Here is a 20,047-nt window from a genome sequence, read left to right on the forward strand (position 1 = left end):
TTTATAAATCCTTAGCCCTTCTCTGAAAACGTAGAAGGCCCCTTGTTCCCCACTGTGTTTGGGTTAGTAATAAAATGTGACTCGTTTCAGGAAACTAGGCGTATGTCGCGCACTACTTCACAGGAGAGTTATTAGATTTTTTTTTACAAAATGCATTTTTGGGCAGAAATGCCTTCTGGAACATGTGAACCTTCATGTGCCTTAATAACAAACGTGTGCCTTAATAACAAACGTGTATTTCATATATAATTACAAATACGTAATGTATACTCCCTCTCCGGCCTCCAGGTCATCAGGCTGCTGATTTTCCCGCACACCTGTCACCATCGTCTTGCACCCCAGCGCCTCATGACAATCACCTGGACTCCACCACATCCTTGATTATCTTCCCTATATCTGTCACTCCCCTTGGTCCTTTCCTCAGGTGTTATTGACTCTGTTTTCATGTCAGTGCGTTGTTTGTGTTTCGTGTTCACTGTTTCTTTTATTTATTAAAACACTCACTCCCTGAACTTGCTTCCCGACTCTCAGCGCACTCGTTACATAATGTTTGCCTCATGAAATTACAGTAGACTACATGTATTTTGCTTTTCAGGCAAAATGGAATGTGGCCCCTTGAAAGCGCCTTTGCTACGGTATGTTTGTTTGTCTGTTAGGGTAGGCTATACTACGTTTTTTTTAAATGCCGACACAAAACCTTTACTTGTCTGCAAAGGAATGCCACTTATGAAGCGGGACTAAAATCCATCACTAAGCAACCAGAAATGTCAATCTAATCATTTCGAGCTGCTGTGCGCTGGCATCTCTCTCCTAAAAAAGTACTTTAAAGTTTGTTAAATACCGTGACATACCAAAACATTTAGTAGAATACCATTTAAAAAACAACACAGCAGCACATCAATCAGCTACATTTATTGATGTCAGAGAAAAAATACAGAACATTTTACGCCGGAGCAGAATTCTGCTGTCTGAAAAGGTACAGACCTGATGCAGCACTTTTTTTTTCTTTTTTTTTAATTGTCTGAAAAGTTATCAGTTGTCGCTATCAACATGTTACTGTTGCTGCGTTCTGTCTGTAAAGGGTTGCAGTAGATAGAACTTCATTGCCTGGTCCTAGAGGTGATACACACGTAATAGGACCATTATTCTCCATTGTAAATGTTATGATTTTTCTTATCGTTTAACTATATTAAAAAAAAGCTGTTTAAACGTTAAGCACAATTGTCCATTTGTCACATCCCAAGTACAGCTGTAGTAGTGATGTGACCGAGTAGAGTCGAGTAGTAGTAGTAAGTAGAGTATAGCTGTAGTATTAACTGACAAGTGTAGAATGGTAGGATCAAGTAGAGTAGTAGTATAGTATATTATAGTAAGGTATAGTATAGTTCTTACCAGACAGACAGAGGGGCAGTGAACTGGGAAGAGGGGGGCAGCACACTGGAGAGCTGAGGACAGCACTGGACCACGTTCTGTACAGAGAGAGATGGTGAGAGAGAGAGAGAGAAAAAGAGAGAGGGAAGAAAATAGCTATATTTTCTGAATGTTCTCCCACTCACAAGACAGCGATATTCTGCTAGTAGTTACAGTAATAACATGTCTGATTATTGAGGATGGCTCGAATGCCTCCAGGGAAAAAAACACTGCGTTGACATTTAGTTCACACATCCTCAAACACTCATCAATGCATTTGGGCTGCTGCATTTAAAAAAATTTCATCATACCTCTCCCTCTGCCTTTCTGCAAAATAAACTTTTAATAACAAGCTGTTTGGTAATGCATGTTCCCTAACCAAGAATGGCTGCTGGAAATGAGCTGGAAAATCACAAAACTGGTGCTATATCTGCCGATTAGCAGAGGGAGAGGGGGGGGACAGAGAGAGACAGAGAGAGAGAAAGCAGAATTAGGACGATACCCGCAAATTATCAAAATCCAGAAAAGAGTCAATAAATTCTACAACCAACAAGTAGGAACCGATTCCCAAACCTTCCATAACAAACCCTACCCCCAGAGGTGCGCGCAATGCCGTTGGTGGTACGCCAAATAAAAAAGTGATTAACTTAAAATATATATATATATATATATATAATAAAATTGCCTCGTTTCACTGCCAAAAATAAAATTCAACCATCTAGTGTTCAGAGAAATAACAACACAATGTCAAATACAGGTAGCCCAGTCAATTAACATCCAATCACATTAACCGTTACTCTCTCGCGGGAATTACACTAACGGTCCGTATGTAGCCAAACGAAGCTGCTGCTGATGTTTGTATCTGTACTGATGGTGCAAAAGCCATGACAGGGAGACATAGTGGAGTGGTAACGTGCGTGCAAGCAGTTGCTCCCGACGCCACTTGGGAACACTGCAGCATCCACCGAGAGGCTCTTGCTGCCAAGGGAATGCCTGACAGCTTCAAAGATGTTTTGGACACTACAGTGAAAATGGTTAACTTTGTTAAAGCAAGGCCCCTGTCGTGTATTTTCTACATTATGCAATGATATGGGCAGCGACCATGTAACGCTTTTACAACATACAGAAGTGCGCTGGTTATCAAGGGGCAAAGTATTGACAAGTTCTTTTAATGTAGAGACGAGCTTGAAATTTTCTTTACCGACCCATACATTTTCACTTGTCTGACTGCTTGCATGACTGGCCTATCTGGGTGATGTTTTTTCTCGCCTGAATGATCTGAATCTAGGATTACTGGGCTTCTCCGCAACAATATTCAATGTGCGGGACAAAATTGAGGATATGATTAAGAAGTTAAAGCTCTTCTAAGTCTACATTAACAAGGACAACACACAGGTCTTTCCATCATTGTATGATTTTTTGTGTGCAAATGAACTCAAGCTTACGGACAATGTCAAATGTGATATAGCGAAGCACTTGAGTGAGTTGAGTGCGCAATTATGCAGGTACTTTTCCCGACACAAACAACTGGATTCATTATCCCTTTCATGCCCTGCCTCCAGTGCCCTGCCTACACCCTTCTCATTAACCTGTCGTGAGTTAATCACAATTTTCAATGAACAAATAAGCTGTTATATGTAAGATGGTTAAATAAAGAGCAAAATTATTGATTATTAATATATTATTATTTGTGCCCTGGTTCTATAAAAGCTCTTTGTCACGTCCCACGAGCCGGCTTGTGACAAAAACTCACGCTCATTCTTGTTTAATAAATGTATCGTATAGTGTGTGTGTGGCAGGCTTACAATGATGGCAAAAAACAACATTTGAGAGTGCACTGACCCTGGTGCTAGAGGGGGTACACAGCTGGAGGTTGAATGTTTGAAGGGGCACGGGGACTATGAAAAGTTTGGGAACCACTGAACTAGAGAATAGTCCCCTAAGCAAGCTGGTCCTGGGGCAAACAGACCCCACAGAGCCCCAGGACTGCAACACAATTAGACCCACCAAATCAGGAGAAAACAAAAAGATAATTATTTGACACATTGGAAAGAATTAACCAAAAACAGAGCAAACTAGAATGCTATTTGGCCCTAAACAGAGAGTACACAGTGGCAGAATACCTGACCACTGTGACTGAACCAAAATTAAGGAAAGCTTTGACTATGTACAGACTCGGTGAGCATAGCCTTGCTATTGAGAGAGGCCACCGTAGGCAGACCTGGCTCTCAAGAGAAGACAGGCTATGTGAACACTGCCCACAAAATGAGGTGGAAACTGAGCTTCACTTCCTAACCTCCTGCCAAATGTATGACTATATTATAGACTCATATTTCCCTCACATACCCACAAAGAATTTTAAAACAAATCCAATTTTCATAAATTCCCATATACAATGCATTCATTAAGTATTCAGACCCCTTCCCTTTTTCAACATTTTGTTACATTACAGCCTTATTCTAGAATTGTTATTTAATAAATTCCTCATCAATCCACACACAATACCCCATAATGACAAAGTGAAAACAGGTTTTTAGATATTTTTGCAATTGTATTACAAATAAAAAAACAGAAATACCTTATTTACATAAGTATTCAGACCCTTTGCTATGAGACTCGAAATTGAGCTCAGGGGCATCCTGTTTCCATTGATCATCCTTGAGATGTTTCTACAACTTGATTGGAGTCCACCTGTGGTAAATTCAATTGATTGGACATGATTTGGAAAGACACACACACGTTTATATAAGGTCCCACAGTTGACAGTACATGTCAGAGCCATGAGGTCGAAGGAATTGTCCGTAGAGCTCCGAGACAGGATTGTGTCTAGGTACAGATCTGGGGAAGGTTACCAAACAATTTATGCAGCATTGAAGGTCCCCAAGAACACAGTGGCCTCCATCATTCTTAAATGTAAGAAGTTTGGAACCACCAACACTCCTCCTAGGGCTGGCCGCATGGCCTAACTGAGCAGTCAGGGGAGAAGTGCCTTGGTCAGTGAAGGGACCAAGACCCAGATGGTCACTCTGACAAAACTCCAGAGATCCCCGGTGGAGATGGGAGAACCTTCCAGAAGGACAACCATCTCTGCAGCACTCCACCAATCAGGCTTTTACGGTGGCCAGACGGATGCCACTCCTCAGTAACTGGTCTGATGAAACCAAGATTGAACTCTTTGGCCTGAATGCCAAGCGTCACGTCTGGAAGAAACCTGGCACCATCCCTACGGCGAGGCATGGTGGTGGCAGCATCATGCTGTGGGGATGTTTTTCAGCGGCAGGGACTGGGAGACTAGTCAGGAGAGGGAAAGACGGACGGAGCAAAGTACAGAGAGATCCTTGATGAAACCTGCTCCAGACTTCAGACTGGGACGAAGGTTCACCTTCCAACAGGACAACGACCATAAGCACACAGCCAAGTCAATGCAGGAGTGACTTTGGGACAAGTCTTTTGAATGTCCTTGAGTGGCCCCGTCAGAGCCTGGACTTGAACCCGATCGAACATCCCTGGAGAGACCTGAAAATAGCTGTGCAGCGACGCTCCCCATACAACCTGACAGAGCTTGAGAGGATCTGCAGAGAAGAATGGGAGAAACTCCCCAAATACAGGTGTGCAAAGCTTGTAGCATCATACCCAAGAAAACTTGAGACCCTTTACTGAGTAAAGGGTCTGAATACACTGTTTTAATTTGTCATCATGGGGTATTGTGTGTAGGTTGATGAGGGTAAAAAAACAATTTAATCAATTTTAGAATAAGGCTGTAACATAACAAAATGTGGGAAGAGTCAAGGGGTCTGAATACTTTACGAATGCACTGCATATTAGGTGAAATACCACAGTGTGCCATCACAGCAGCAACATTTGTGACCTGCTGCCACAAAAAAAAGGGCAACCAGTGAAGAACAAACACCATTGTAAATACAACCCATATTTATGGTTATTTATTTTCCCTTTTGTGCTTGAACTATTTTCACATCATTACAACACGGTATATATACATAATATGACGTTTGAAAGGTTTCTATTCCTTTTAAACTTTTGTGAGCGTAATGTTTTACTGTTCATTTTTGCTTGTTTATTTCACAATTATTTATTACACTTGCTTTGGCATGGTAAACATATGTTCCCATACCAACAAAGCCCTTTGAATTGAATCGAGAGAGAGGGACAGAGAGAGGGGGATGGGGAGAGAGAGACAGACAAAGAATGGAAAAGAGTGCATCCCAGAGTTCATCGTTTCCAGTTCAATGGGCCTCTCTGCCTCAACAGTGTGCAATTCACTTCACCTCTCTCCATCTCTCCTCTCTGCCACTCTCAGGCTGATCACCAGTCCACCTCCACAGCCCATCAAACCAACTACACGTGCATATAGTTTTAGGCAGCTAGATGTTAAATACGTCAAGCAGATCCCCTCAGTGAAGTGGCTTTCACTGGCCTCTCCAGTTGGAGAGCAGATAGTTGAACCGACAGGCACCAAAAAAGGTAGGCAATCTAGGCAAGTCACATATATAGGCTAATATTTATGTTAGACAGTGAGTGTTTTGGTGGGAACATGGCACTAAGCCAAGGGGGTGGTGAGAGAGGGGGATAAAGAGGGTGGAAAGAGAGAGTAAAGACCCAGCAAACCAAAATTGGTCATGTGAATGTTCCCACAACATCCGTTAGGTCATGGCAAGTCATAACACAAAAACTGTCCTGTCGTGGTGATGATTATAGAATGTTTGAATTAAAAATTCGACCTGATGTCGCAAGACCATTCCTAGAACACATTTAATATGTTCTTTAAAAAAGGTTCCCGGAATGTTTCACTAGGTTGTGGGAACAGTCTGGTGAGAACATTGCGGGGACACCACAAAAGATACAGTGGCAAGAAAAAGTATGTGAATCCATCGGAAATACCTGGATTTCTGCATAAATTGGTCAAGAAATTTGATCTGATCTTCATCTAGGTCACAACAATAGACAAACACAGTCTGCTTAAACTGATAACATATTGAACACACCGTGTAAACATTCACAGTTGCAGGGTGGGAAAGTATATGAACCCTTGGATTTAACAACTGGTTGACCCTCCTTTGGAAGCAATAACCAAACTTTTTCTGTAGTTGCGGATCAGACCTGCACAGCGTTCAGGAAGAATATTGGACCATTCCTCTTTACAAAACTGTTTCAGTTCAGCAATATTCTTGGGATGTCTGGTGTGAACTGTTCTCTTGAGGTCATGCCACAGCATTGCAAATCGGGTTGAGGTCAGGACTCTTGACTGGGCCACTCCAGAAGGCATATTTTCTTCTGTTGAAGCCATTCTGTTGTTTATATACTTCTGTATTTTGGGTCTTTGTCCTGTTGCATCACCCAACTTCTGTTGAGCTTCAATTGGCGGACAGATAGTCTAACATTCTCCTGCAAAATGTTTGGGAATTCATTTTTCCATCGATGATAGCAAGCTGCCCAGGCCCTGAGGCAGCTCCAAACCATGATGCATACTTTACAGTTGGGATGAGGTTTTGATGTTGGTGTGCTGTGCTGTGCCTTTTTTTGTACACACATAATGTTGTGTGTTCCTTCCAAACAACTCAACTGTAGTTTCATCTGTCCACAGAATATTTTGCCAGTAGCGCTGTGGAACATCCAGGTGCACTTTTGCAAACTTCAGACGTGCAGAAATGTTTTTTTTGGACAGCAGTGGCTTCTTCCGTGGTGTCCTCACATGAACACCATTCTTGTTTAGTGTTTTACGAATCGTAGACTCGTCAGAGATCTTAACATGTTCCAGAGACAAGACAGCTCTAACCAACATCTCCAATCTCGTCTCATTGATTGGACTCCAGGTTAGCTGACTCCTGACTGCAATTAGCTTTGTAGGAGTCATTAGCCTAGGGGTTCACATACTTTTCCCAACCTACACTGTGAATGTTTAAATTACGTATTCAATATAGACAAGAAAAATAATTGTTCATTAGTTTAAGTACACTACGTTTGTCTATTATTGTGACTTAGATGAAGATCAGATCAAATTTGATGACCAATTTATGCAGAAATCCAGGTCATTCCAAAGGGTTCACTTACTTTTTCTTGACACTGCATGTTTCCAAAACATAACAACTGTCCATGATGATTCTACAATGTTTATTTTAGGATGCAAAAAATAGTCATCTGATGTTGCAAGAACGTTCCCAGAACACATTTTTTATGTTTTTTAAAAGTTACAAAAACTTTAGGTTGTGTGAAAAAATGTTCAGATATGACAGGAAATAGGTTCCCAAAACACCAAAGCACAGTTGTGCTGTCATTCAGATAATGTTTCTATCAGGGTGCACAAAAAAAATTCTTTGATGTTGCACGAATGCTGACAAAACAGCATTTCTGAGTACTTTAAAAAGGTTCTCAGAACAACAGAGGAAATGACTGATATTTGGGTTATTCACAATCACTTCATCCGTCCTCTTTATATGCTGCATACTTCTGGACCCATATTTACACACTAGGATCACTTTTGCTTTTCAGATGATGAAAAATAATCCAGGGGCGGACCATATCAAGCGTCTCAGGCAATCGGATTCGGATACTTTTTCCACTAATTGGTCGTTTGACCAATCACATCAGATCTTTTCACATCAGCTCTTTTTCAGAGACGATCTGATTGGTCAAAATACCTATTAGTGAGTTGGGCTGCATTCCAAGGAATTATGTCAGGTGCGTTTTTTTGACAGTTTTACAATTAGTCTAAATTCTGCATTTCTAAATTCTGGATTTATAAATCTGGACAAAATAAAGACACCCTCTCTGTTAGTAGTGTATGTGACTCGTTTCAGGAAACTAGGCATACATCGCGAGTCACTACTTCAAAGGAAAGGCATTTGAACGTAAACAGGGTGTTTTTTATCAAAACGTGCTTTTTGGCAGAAATGCATGTAAACTTTAATGTGCCTTAATAACAAACGTGTATGCCATCTGAAAATACAATGGTTCACTTACGAGCCTAGTTCGTTTAGCCACGAAAAAAGTCAGGAACCGTCCCGCTAGACATGATTGGCTGAGATAATGGATGGGCTGGACATGCTGAGAGATGAGTTCGGATTGGTCTGCCATGTAGCTCGTTTCTGTCTATAACATGAGCGGGTCAATATGTGTGGTAATCCTTTCTAACGGAGCATTTTTGAAAGATATCACCGAGCAGAACTGCAAAAGTGTTGCTCTCCACTTCCTGGAGGACAAGCGTTTTGAAATCAGTGGAATTCCCAGTGCAAGCATAGTATGATAGCTAAGGAGATGGAGAAGATTCTGGCATTTGATTGCAAATATGCAGGGAGTCGAAAAGAGAACACACAGAAGGCTGTTGTATAAAACCCCTGTCTCTGGATTACATCTTCAAACTAAGGGCAACCATGGCAGAGGGGGAGAAGCGTTCATCCATGTATACGGGTAAGAGAGATTAGATAGCTTTTTTTCTGATATTATACGTTTCTAATTTTGTCAGAAAGTTGATTTCATTGCAAGTCAAAGCGTACGGTTATCTGGCTCGCTAGCTAACATTACGTGTATGATCTGTGTAGTAATATTTTTTGTATTTCAGAGCCATTTGCATTGCTAGTTATAGACTAATGTTAGCCAGCTAGCTAACATTGAACCTGGTCCAACCTGCAGATTCATACAGGGTAGTGACGTTATGAGTTGTGATTATAGTACATTGTTGAGCTAACTAGCTACATGTCTAAACAAAAGACTCCACTATGCAAGTAAGTATTTCACTGTATCGTTTACACCTTCGGTATCCTGTGCATGTGACGATAAACTGATTTTATTTGATATATTATGTATTTACCAGATACCAAGTTCTAAAATTCTCTGGTAGAAACCCCTGCTTTTATTTCGTCACACTCACAACCCTAAGCAATTTTCTCTAATTGGCTCGCCATTAACTTGTAAATATTGATCTTGTTGTGAGTTTATTTTCCTTGTAATAATTCATAAAAATTTGCTAAAGTTAAGACGTTGTCAGCTATACAATATGGTCATTTTTTGAACTGGCTAGCCAGCTAACTTAACTTTAGCTAGGTAGCTAACAAGCTAGAATCTAACCAAAACATTGTTTATAAAGTTGCTTTTAGTTTCCTGGTTTGCTGGATTGACATACAGTTGAAGTCGGAAGTTTAGATACACTTAGGTTGGAGTCATTAAAACTCGTTTTTCAACCACTCCACAAATTTCTTATTAACAAACTACAGTTTTGGCAAGTCGGTTAGGACTTTTTGAATGACACGTCATTTTTCCAACAACTGTTTACAGACAGATTATTTCACTGTATCACAATTCCAGTGGGTCAGAAGTTTACATACACTAAGTTGACTGTGCCTTTAAACAGCTTGGAAAATTCCAGAAAATTGTCATGGCTTTAGAAGCTTCTGATAGGCTAATTGACATTGTTTGAGTCAATTGGAGGTGTACCTGTGGATGTATTTCAGGGCCTACCTTCAAACTCAGTGCATCTTTGCTTGACATCATGGGAAAATCAAAAGAAATCAGCCAAGACCTCAGGAAAAAAATAGTATCTATATCCACAGTAAAACGAGTCCTATATCGACATAACCTGAAAGGCCGCTCAGCAAGGAAGAAGCAATTGCTCCAAAACCGCCATAAAAAGCCAGACTACGGATTGCAACTGCACATGGGGACATGTTGAAACAAAAATAGAACCTCTTGGCCATAATGACAAACATTATGTTTGGAGGAAAAAGGGGGAGGCTTGCAAGCGGAAGAACACCATCCCAACCGTGAAGCACGGGGGTGGCAGCATCATTTGTGGGGGTGCTTTGCTGCAGGAGGGACTGGTGCACTTCACAAAATAGATGGCATCATGAGGTTGGAAAATTATGTGGATATATTGAAGAAACATCTCAGGACATCTGTCAGGAAGTTGAAGCTTGGTCACAAATGGGTCTTCCAAATGGACAATGACCCCAAGCATACTTCCAAAGTTGTGGCAAAATGGCTTAAGGACAACAAAGTCAAGGTATTGGAGTGGCCAGCACAAAGCCCTGACCTAAATCCTATAGAACATTTTTGGGCAGAACTGAAAAAGCGTGTGCAAGCAAGGAGGCCTACAAACCTGACGCGGTTACACCAGCTCTGTCAGGAGGAATGGGCCAAAATTCACCTAACTTATTGTGGGAAGCTTGTGGAAGGCTACCCGAAACGTTTGACCCAAGTTAAACAATTTAAAGGCAATGCTACCAAACACTAATTGAATGTATGTAAACTTCTGACCCACTGAGAATGTGATGAAAGAAATAAAAGCTGAAATAAATCATTCTCTACTATTATTCTGACATTTCACATTCTTAAAATAAAGTGGTGATCCTAACTGACCTAAAACAGGGCATTTGTACTAGGATTAAATGTCAGAAATTGTGAAAAACTGAGTTGGCTAAGGTGTCTGTAAACTTCCGACTTCAACTGTATCCTAAATTCATTATTTAATGGGTGGGTTTATTGGTGTTAAAATACTCCAGTTATGCTATTTTGGACCACCAGGCTGCTGATGTCATGTAGCATGTCGTTTTTGTGTTTATACTTTTTCATACCGACAATGACAAGTTTGACGTCGGACAACAATAGTATGTTCATAATGTCACTGCGACAATCAGCCTTTAGTCTTCAAATCTTTGGTTGTTTAGGACATGGCCTCACATGTGAATCCTTAAAGAGATGGGTGGGGCTAAGGCTTTCAAAAGCAGAATTACTTTCACATTGTTCCTCAACTGTAGTGTATGAAATACCATTTTCTAGCTCTGAGTCTCTACTTCTATCCAATGTAAAAAATAAAATAAAATGCTACATAAGACCGAATCGAGCCGCTCGGTCAGATATCTGAGTTTCAATTTCACTTATAATAAAACATTTTAAGTGGGCTTCAACCTGCAGATCAAAGACTTTCAAAACATGATGAAGAAAGAAATCATAAAATACAGTGTTACAAGTACACAGCAAATGATGAGGAATCGGAACATTTTAATAACTCGGAAATTGTGCTTTCTGTCCTGATTGCCCATATTTGACTGAAAAAACGACACAAGGCCACCGCAGAAGATTAATGGTTTAGCTGCAGATCCAAAGACTGCAGGTTCAATCCCACTTATTCTTTAAGCATGTGTCTTTTCAAACAAAAATTGAAATTGAGGCTCAGATATACTCTACTAAAAGAAAGGATGTCTTTTTTTTGCAAATATTCAGTCAGAAATCCAGAATTTATACTAACTGTAAAAAATAAAACATTGTGTAAAAATGTCATGTTAAACTTTTGTTCCTATTTGAGACGATTGATACAGTGCCCCTGGCTTGTTTTTCATGATCTGAAAAGCAAGAGTGATCCTAGATCGGCACTCATAGTCTTGGATACCTTGTAAATATGGTACGCAGCATATAAAGAAGATGGGCGAAGTGATGGTCAATAACCCAACTACCACTATTTCCCTGGGTTAGTTACATCTAAGAAGGCTAAAAAGGAAGCATGGAAATCCTGATTGAAGGTAATGGCATGGATATATACTGAACAAATAAGATGTAAGAGCGCTTCCCTGGTGCGTAGACTGTCAGCATACAGTAGGAAGTGTAAAAATGGTGTTCGTATTTTTAAATACTGTTCATATGTCCTAATGAACCAATGTGCAGTTTGTAAACATATGAAGTGTAAAAACAAATACGGTTGCGTTTGAATGATTCAATGCTGTTCAAATGCTCTGCGACTAAAATGCCACGCATCTTTCTACTGCCTACGATACAGTCCTCAAATGAAAGTTGCCATTAAATCTGGAGAGAAACATACATCGGGATCTATTCCAATCTGCTGTAATTTCCATGCTGAGCATGTTGTGGTAACATTGAGTCAAAACTTAAATATAACATTTACTAAATGTTCTGTGGACCTCCAAGACAAGGCAAAATGTATACTGCATGAACATCAATGGAATATTACGCTAAAACAAATACGCTATGAACGTCATAAAAAAAAAAAAACGTATTTCATTCTTACAACATCAAGGGAATGTCCTGTGAAACCGAACTCAAACATTGTATGAATGTCATCACAACTGAGCATATTCTGAGAACCTATCTCTTGTAATGTACCCACACTGTTCCCACAACCCAACGATATGTTCTGGAAACCTTTAAAGTACTCAAAAAAGGCTGTTCTGTCAACATTCTTGCAACAAATAAAAAAAATTGTGCACCCTGGTACAAATATGATCTGAATGACAGCACAACTGGACAGTTTTAGTGTTTTGGGAACATATCTCTCGTCATGTCCCCACAATGTTACCACAACCTAATTAAAACATTCTGGGAACCTTTAAAGAACAGACTAAATGTGTTCTGGGTAGGCTTGGGTGGTATCCAGATTTTCATATTGTCATAACTAAATCCTGGTATCAGAGAAGGATGGTAAAGGTAATACCGGCATAGCACATAAGGGGTGCTAAAAACGCAAGAAAATCCCATTAGGCCTCCATTACCAGAATGCTAACAAAATGAGCACGAACAAACAACGGAATCAAATAGACGCTGTTAGCTAAATGCTAATGAGTGGAAATGAACAGAAACGAATTGCAAAGAAAGGCAAACCCATCTTATAAAGTAATAGAAGCATAGCTAGTAGCTGCCAAAAGTCATTTTTGGTGAGTGTGGACATTCACAAGCGAAAGTGAACGTGACAAATTGTGCAAATGAACAAAGTTGTGATGCATGATTTTCTGAAGGAAGAGCAGCATGTTTACATGGAGCAGATGGGAGAAGAACTGTAGAAGGAAAAAACACTAGTAGGAAGCACAGGTAAAAATTGCAAAAAGTCTTTGACTCCTGGCAGAAAGCCATGATAAGATATCTGATGGCAAACATTTAGCAGTGAATTGCATACAAGTGTAACGTCATCACCTCATGTGCGCCGCACAACAAAGACGTGTCAATAGCTATAGACTCGCCACCTCGCTTTCTCCCGTTGTGCTATTTACAAACACGCACGTGACTGCAGTGGTGTAAAGTAAACTCAGCAAAAAGGGTCCTTCTTCAGGACCCTGTCTTTCAATGATAATTCGTAAAAATCCAAATAACTTCACAGATCTTCATTGTAAAGGGTTTAAACACTGTTTCCCATGCTTGTTCAATGAACCATCAACAATTAATGAACATGCACATGTGGAACGGTCGTTTAGACACTAACAGCTTACAGACGGTAGGCAATTAAGGTCACAGTTATGAAAACTTAGGACACTAAAGAGACCTTTCTACGGACTCTGAAAACCACCAAAAGAAAGATGCCCGAGGCCTGTACACCGAGGCCTGTACTCTGGAGCGGGATCGATTTGGAGGTAGAGGGTCCGTCATGGTCTGGGGCAGTGAGTCACAGCATCATTGGACTGAGCTTGTTGTCATTGCAGGCAATCTCAACGCTGTGCGTTACAGGGAAGACATCCTCCTCCCTCATGTGGTACCCTTCCTGCAGTCTCATCCTGACATGACCCTCCAGCATGACAATGCCACCAGCCATACTGCTCGTTCTGTGCGTGATTTCCTGCAAAACAGGAATGTCAGTGTTCTGCCATGGCCAGCGAAGAGCCTGGATCTCAATCCCATTAAGCACATCTGGGACCTGTTGGATCAGAGGGTGAGAGCTAGGGCCATTCCCCCCAGAAATGTCCGGGAACTTGCAGGTGCCTTGGTGGAAGAGTGGGGTAACATCTCACAGCAAGAACTGGCAAATCTGGTGTAGTCCATGAGGAGGCGATGCACTGCAGTACTTAATGCAGCTGGTGGCCACACCAGATACTGACTGTTACTTTTGATTTTGACCCCCCCCCCGTTTGTTCAGGGACACATTGTTCAATTTTTGTGCCGTCCGGTTTGCTTAATATAAGTAATTTAAAATGATTTATACTTTTACTTATGATACTTAAGTATATTTAAAACCAAATACTTTTAGACTTTTACTCAAGTAGTATTGTACTCTGTGTCTTTCACTTTTACTGAGTCATTTTCTATTAAGGTATCTTTACTTTTACTCAAGTATGACAATTAAGTACTTTTTCCACGACTGCTCAACTGTTCTAGAGAACTACGGTTAGCTTCATCATTTAAAACAATGTGACAGGTGAAATAAAGAACGCAATCTGCTTTATCTCATAAGGTATTGCACAAGTTGATTGCAGGTAATAACTTAAAAAGTAGCAAAACATTGTTAAATGTATAGAACAACTTCAAAAGAAATAGATTGGACGGTATTGACCGTATTGAAAAACAGTATATACGGTATACCACCCAAGCCTAGCTCTGGGAACCTTATTGTAACATCAGGTGACTGATTTTTGCATCCTAATATAAACATTGTAGAATCATCCGCACAACTGGACAGTTGTTGTGTTTTGGAAACATAACTTTTGTGATGTCCCAACAATGTTCCCACCGGAATGTTCTGACAACCTAATGAAAAATTATCTGGGAACCATTAAAGACCAGACAAAAAGTGTTCTGAGAACGTTCTTGTAACATCAGGTGAATGTTTTTTGCACCCTAAAACAAACATTCTCGAATCAACACCACGAATGGAACGTTTTTTGTGTTATGAGAGTATTATGAGTAGCGAATGTTCTGGAAATTTCACAGAACCAAATTTTGGTTTGCTGGGAAAACTTTACTTGTACAGTACATGGTGCGAATGAGAACGTTTAGGGAATGTTCTCTGGTGGTTGTTACAGATGTGGTGCACAACAGTTTATGTGAATGTTAGGAGAACATTCCAGGGATATTTCATTTTAAATACAATTATTTTGTTATGAGGATGTTATCATCCGAATGTTAGATAAAACCCTAACTACAACTTAATGGGAAACTTAGCTAATGTTCCGGGAATGTTCCCGGGTTGCAGTGGAGAGAGAGAGAGAGCGAGAGAGAGCGGACGAGTGTCATGGGAAGACTCGTTTTCAGGAAAAGATGGCATTCAAACGGAGCGCCCTGTCTTTGTGATAACTCTAACGAGCATTGAGGGGGATCAAAATGACTGTAGTCTTGAACCATTTTTCCAGACTGTAGGTCTACACCACTCTGATGCATATCAAATACTGTGACACCTTGCATAAGAACCATAGCTTGACCGACCAACCAACAAAAACATCTCTCTCTCTCTCCCTCTATGTTATTCCAGGTAACATCATCCGAGGGTTGAAGCGGCAGGCAGCAGGGATTCCTGTTGATTAGTGTAGCAGATAAGAGGTTGGTAATCTCCCTCCCAGTGAACACTAGCACCCCCCCCCACACACACACACACACACACACACACACACACACACACACACACACACACACACACACACACACACACACACACACACACACACACACACACACACACACACACACACACACACACACACACACACACACACACACACACACACACACACACACACACACACACACACACACACACAGCTCTGTTCCTGCTGCTGGTAGCTATAGGGACATGTAAATCATCAGTCAGCCATGACAGCCCCTCAGCTCTACAATCAGTCACAGCCACTGACCCAAAAGCAGCAAAGTAAAATATGCCTGGTTCACATCTAACAGCTGATATAAGGAGAGAAGACAGTTGTAGCAAACGAGTATCATGAAATACATGCACCCAAACAGGGCACACTGAATTTTACTATTCAAACGATTATAATGTTGACCGTGTTCATTTGACTGACAAATAACCTTCAGCCCAAATTCCATGAGCATCACAGCCCTAGCACACACACACACACACACACACACACACACACACGCAGACAAACACACAATCGACAACTCAAGAGAGAGGAGGAGAGAAGTAGCCCATGTCTCCAGATAATGACTCGGCCTCCTCACATCTCAGGTGAGGACAGAATGTGTCACATCAGGACGTGTCCTGACAGCAATGCCCTGCTGGGAGCATTGGTTCCTACTCAAACACTGATGGAGAAAGAAGGACACACACACACACTTTCTGTGCTCTCGTTTTCTCAACTCCCTCTATCCTCCCACTGTAAGGCCAGCTCTGAGGGGACATTATACAAATGATGTGTTCTTATTGAAGTGTGGCTCTGAGAAAACCCTGCCCACGACCAGCCCCTCACCCTCCAGGTGCCTCACATAGGATGGCTGGGGTTCTTCTGAGAAGGTCACGGCGGGGTCAGGAGTCCACCATATTGAATATTGCTCTTCGATAGATAGACTGTGGAGAAGGAGTGATCGCTCCTACAGACAGTGGGTCACGTGGCCGTGGCTTGCTACATAAAGCAGGCAGACAGGCATCGAGGCATTCAGTTACTGTTCGATTGAACATTAGAATAGCCAAAACGAGTGACCTAAGCGACTTTGAGCGTGGTATGATTTCCGGTGCCAGACACACACCGTATCTCAGAAATGGCCAGCCTCCTGGGCTTTTCACGCAGGTCAGTGTCTAGGGTTTACCGAAAATAGTGCAACAAACAAAAAAACATGCAGTCAGAGGCAGTCCTGTGGGCAAAAATAGCTTGTTGATGAGAGAGGTCGAGACGAATCCCGGTTCATGTTGCATCATGCTGATGGCAGAGTCAGGATTTGGTGTAAGCAGCATGAGTCCATGGACCCATCCTGCCTGGTGTCAACGGTACAGGCTGGTGGCGATGGTGTACCGCCGTCCAATCTGTAGCAACTGCGTGATCATATCGCGTCAGCATGGACCAACATTGCTGTGGAACGTTTCCGACTTGTAGAATACATGCCCCCGAAGAAGTCAGGCTGTTCCGGAGGCAAAGGGGGCTCCGACCCGGTACTAGATGTGTGTACCTAATCAAATGTCCAGTGAGTGTCTGTAGTATACTGTATGGTGTGTGGATGTACTGTATGGCAAGGAATGGGGCTATGTAGTGTTCTAATCTAGCATACTGGATGCCATATACATGTCATGTACAGTATGGTGTAGCCTATATAATGATGTACACAGTATGGTAAACAGCTGTGAACTAAAAGGGTTCTAATCTCAATACATTCCAACTGCACTACCTATATGTTATACTGGTACATGTGTGTGTGTGTGTGTGCCAGCGAGAGTGTGTGTGTGTCTGTGAACGGTGCGTAGTGTGCCTATCTGCTCCGTACATCCTATATTCTTATCACACAAGCTTGGAACTCTTATCAGTGGTGGTGCAGAAGCACAATGTTCCAATGTTCTATCTGCTACTGTGAATGCTTTAAGACTCCTCAGACAGGGTGAGAACAGGTCATAATAGCTCCATGTGAGTCTTAATGAGAGAGAGCGAGGCATGGACAGACGGCAAGACTCTCACACACACCCGCGTGCTGCTACAGGTCACTGCCAAAATAAAGGAAACACCAACATAAAGTGTCTTCATAGGGTGTTGGGCCTCCACGAGCCAACAGAACAGTTTCAATGCACCTTGGCAAGTGTCTGGAACTTCCTGTGTGGAAGCACGTCATGCTTTCAATTAATAAAGAACACAAATATAAACGCAATATGTGTTGGTTCCAAAGTTGATGAGCTGAAATAAAAAAATCCAGGAAATGTTCCATACGCACAAAAAGCTAATTTCTCTCAAATTTTGTGCGCACATTTGTTTACATCCCTGTTAGTGAGCATTTCTCCTTTGCCAAGATAATCCATCCACCTGACTGGTTGGCATATCTAGAAGCTGATTAAACAGCATGATCATTACACAGGTGCACTTTGTGCTGGGGACAATGAAAGGCCCCTCTAAAATATGCAGTTTTGTCAAACAACACAATGCCACAGATGTCTCAAGTTTTGAGGGACTATAGAAATGTCAACCAGAGCTGTTGCCAGAGAATTCTATGTTAATTTCTCTACCATAACCACGCCCCCAACGTCATTTTAGAAATTTACCAGTACGTCCAACTAGTCTACCAACCACAGACCACGTGTAACTACGCCAGCCCAGGACCTCAACATCCGGCTTCTTCACTTGCGGGATCGTCTGAGACCAGCCACCAGGACAACTAATGAAACTGTGGGTTTGCACAACCGAAGGATTTCTGCACAAACTATCAGAAACCGTCTCAGGGAAGCTAATCTGCATGCTCGTCGTCCTCACCTGGGTCTTGACCTGACTGCAGTTTGGCGCTGTAACCGTCTTCAGTGGGCAAATGCTCACCTTCGATGGCCACTGGCATGCTGGAGAAGTGTGCTCTTCAACTGTACCGGGCAGAGTGCCCCTTTGTGGCAGTGGGGTTAGGGTACGGGCAGACATAAGCTACGGACAACGAACACAATTGCATTTTATCGATGGCAATTTGAATGCACAGACGAGATCCTGAGGCCCATTGTCGTGTCATTCATCCACCGTCATCACCTCATGTTTCAGCATGATCATGCACGGCCTCATGTCGCAACAATCTGTACACGATTCCTGGAAGCTGAAAATGTCCCACTTCTTCCATGGCGTGTTTACTCACCAGACATGTCACTCATTGAGCACATTTGGGATCAACGTGTAAAACAGCGTGTTCCAGTTCCCGACAATATCCAGCAACGTCGCACAGCCATTGAAGAGGAGTGGGACAACATTCCACAGGCCACAATCAACATCTTGATCAACTCTGTGAAGGAGATGAGTCGTGCTGCATGAGGCAAATGGGAGTCACACCAGATACTGACTGGTTTTCTGATCCTTTTTTAAGGTACAGTATCTGTGACCAACAGATGCATATCTGTATTCCCAGTCAAGTGAAATCCATAGATTAGGACCTAATGAACTTATGTCAATTGACTGATTTCCTTATATGAACTGTAACTCAGTAAAAAAATTGGAATTGTTGCATGCGTTTATTTTTGTTCAGTGTACTTTCTTTCCCTCATTTACTCGAGTCGCAAAACAATTTTGTCACGCCCTGATCTGTTTCACCTGTCTTTGTGCTTGTCTCCACCCCCCTCCAGGTGTCGCTCATCTTCCCCATTATCCCCTGTGTATTTATACCTGTGTTCTCTGTTTGTCTGTGGCCAGTTTGTTTTTGTTTGTAGAACCTACCAGTGTTTTGTTTCCCTGCTCCCGCCTGTTCCTTGCTGCTGTTTTCTAGTTTCTGACCGTTCTGCCTGCCCTGACCCTGAGCCTGCCTGTTGTCCTGTACCTTTGCCCCACTACTCTGGATTACCGACTTCTGCCTGACCCTGAGCCAGCCTGCTGTCCTGTACCTTACACCCTCTCTGGATTATTGACCCTGCCTGCCTTGACCTGTTGTTTGCCTGCCCCTGTTAGTGGCCATGACTGACCCAGCAGACTTGGACCAGCTCCACAACACCATCTCCTCCCAAGGAGCCACCATTGGTAGGCAAGAGGAGTTGCTTCGCGGTCTGATGGAAGGGTTCCAGGCCGTGGTCGAACGACATGACCTAGCATTGGACACATTGCGGGAGCAATTCCGTGGGTTGTCTACTAGGCAGCCTACCACGACGGTAACCTCCCAGCCCCTCAGTAACTCGGCTGGTAGCAGCGCCGTTACCCCGTTTTCCCGGGAACCCCGCTTACCTCCCCCAGGGGGGCTTCAATGGAGACTCGGGTACCTGTCGGGCGTTTCTCGCTCAGTGTTCCCTCGTCATGGAGCTGCAGCC

At 42.2% G+C, this 20,047-nt stretch overlaps 1 protein-coding gene across 8 annotated transcripts in view; it reads right to left on the minus strand.

The window, feature by feature from the left end:
- The window catches only part of LOC139556632 (1-phosphatidylinositol 4,5-bisphosphate phosphodiesterase beta-4-like), a 148,398-nt gene that overhangs the window by 98,986 nt on the left and 29,365 nt on the right, over positions 1 to 20,047 (minus strand). For 6 of the 8 annotated variants that reach the window (XR_011671153.1, XR_011671152.1, XM_071370832.1 and 3 more), the window contains one exon: positions 1,393 to 1,469. The exons of the other annotated variants lie outside the window; for them this stretch is intronic. The gene's annotated coding sequence lies outside the window, so the exon portion shown is untranslated. The remainder of the gene's footprint in view (positions 1 to 1,392; positions 1,470 to 20,047) is intronic. 8 annotated transcript variants of the gene reach the window in all.

The sequence above is a fragment of the Salvelinus alpinus genome, chromosome 27, assembly GCF_045679555.1.
Source record: "Salvelinus alpinus chromosome 27, SLU_Salpinus.1, whole genome shotgun sequence".
NCBI classification, from domain to species: domain Eukaryota; kingdom Metazoa; phylum Chordata; class Actinopteri; order Salmoniformes; family Salmonidae; genus Salvelinus; species Salvelinus alpinus.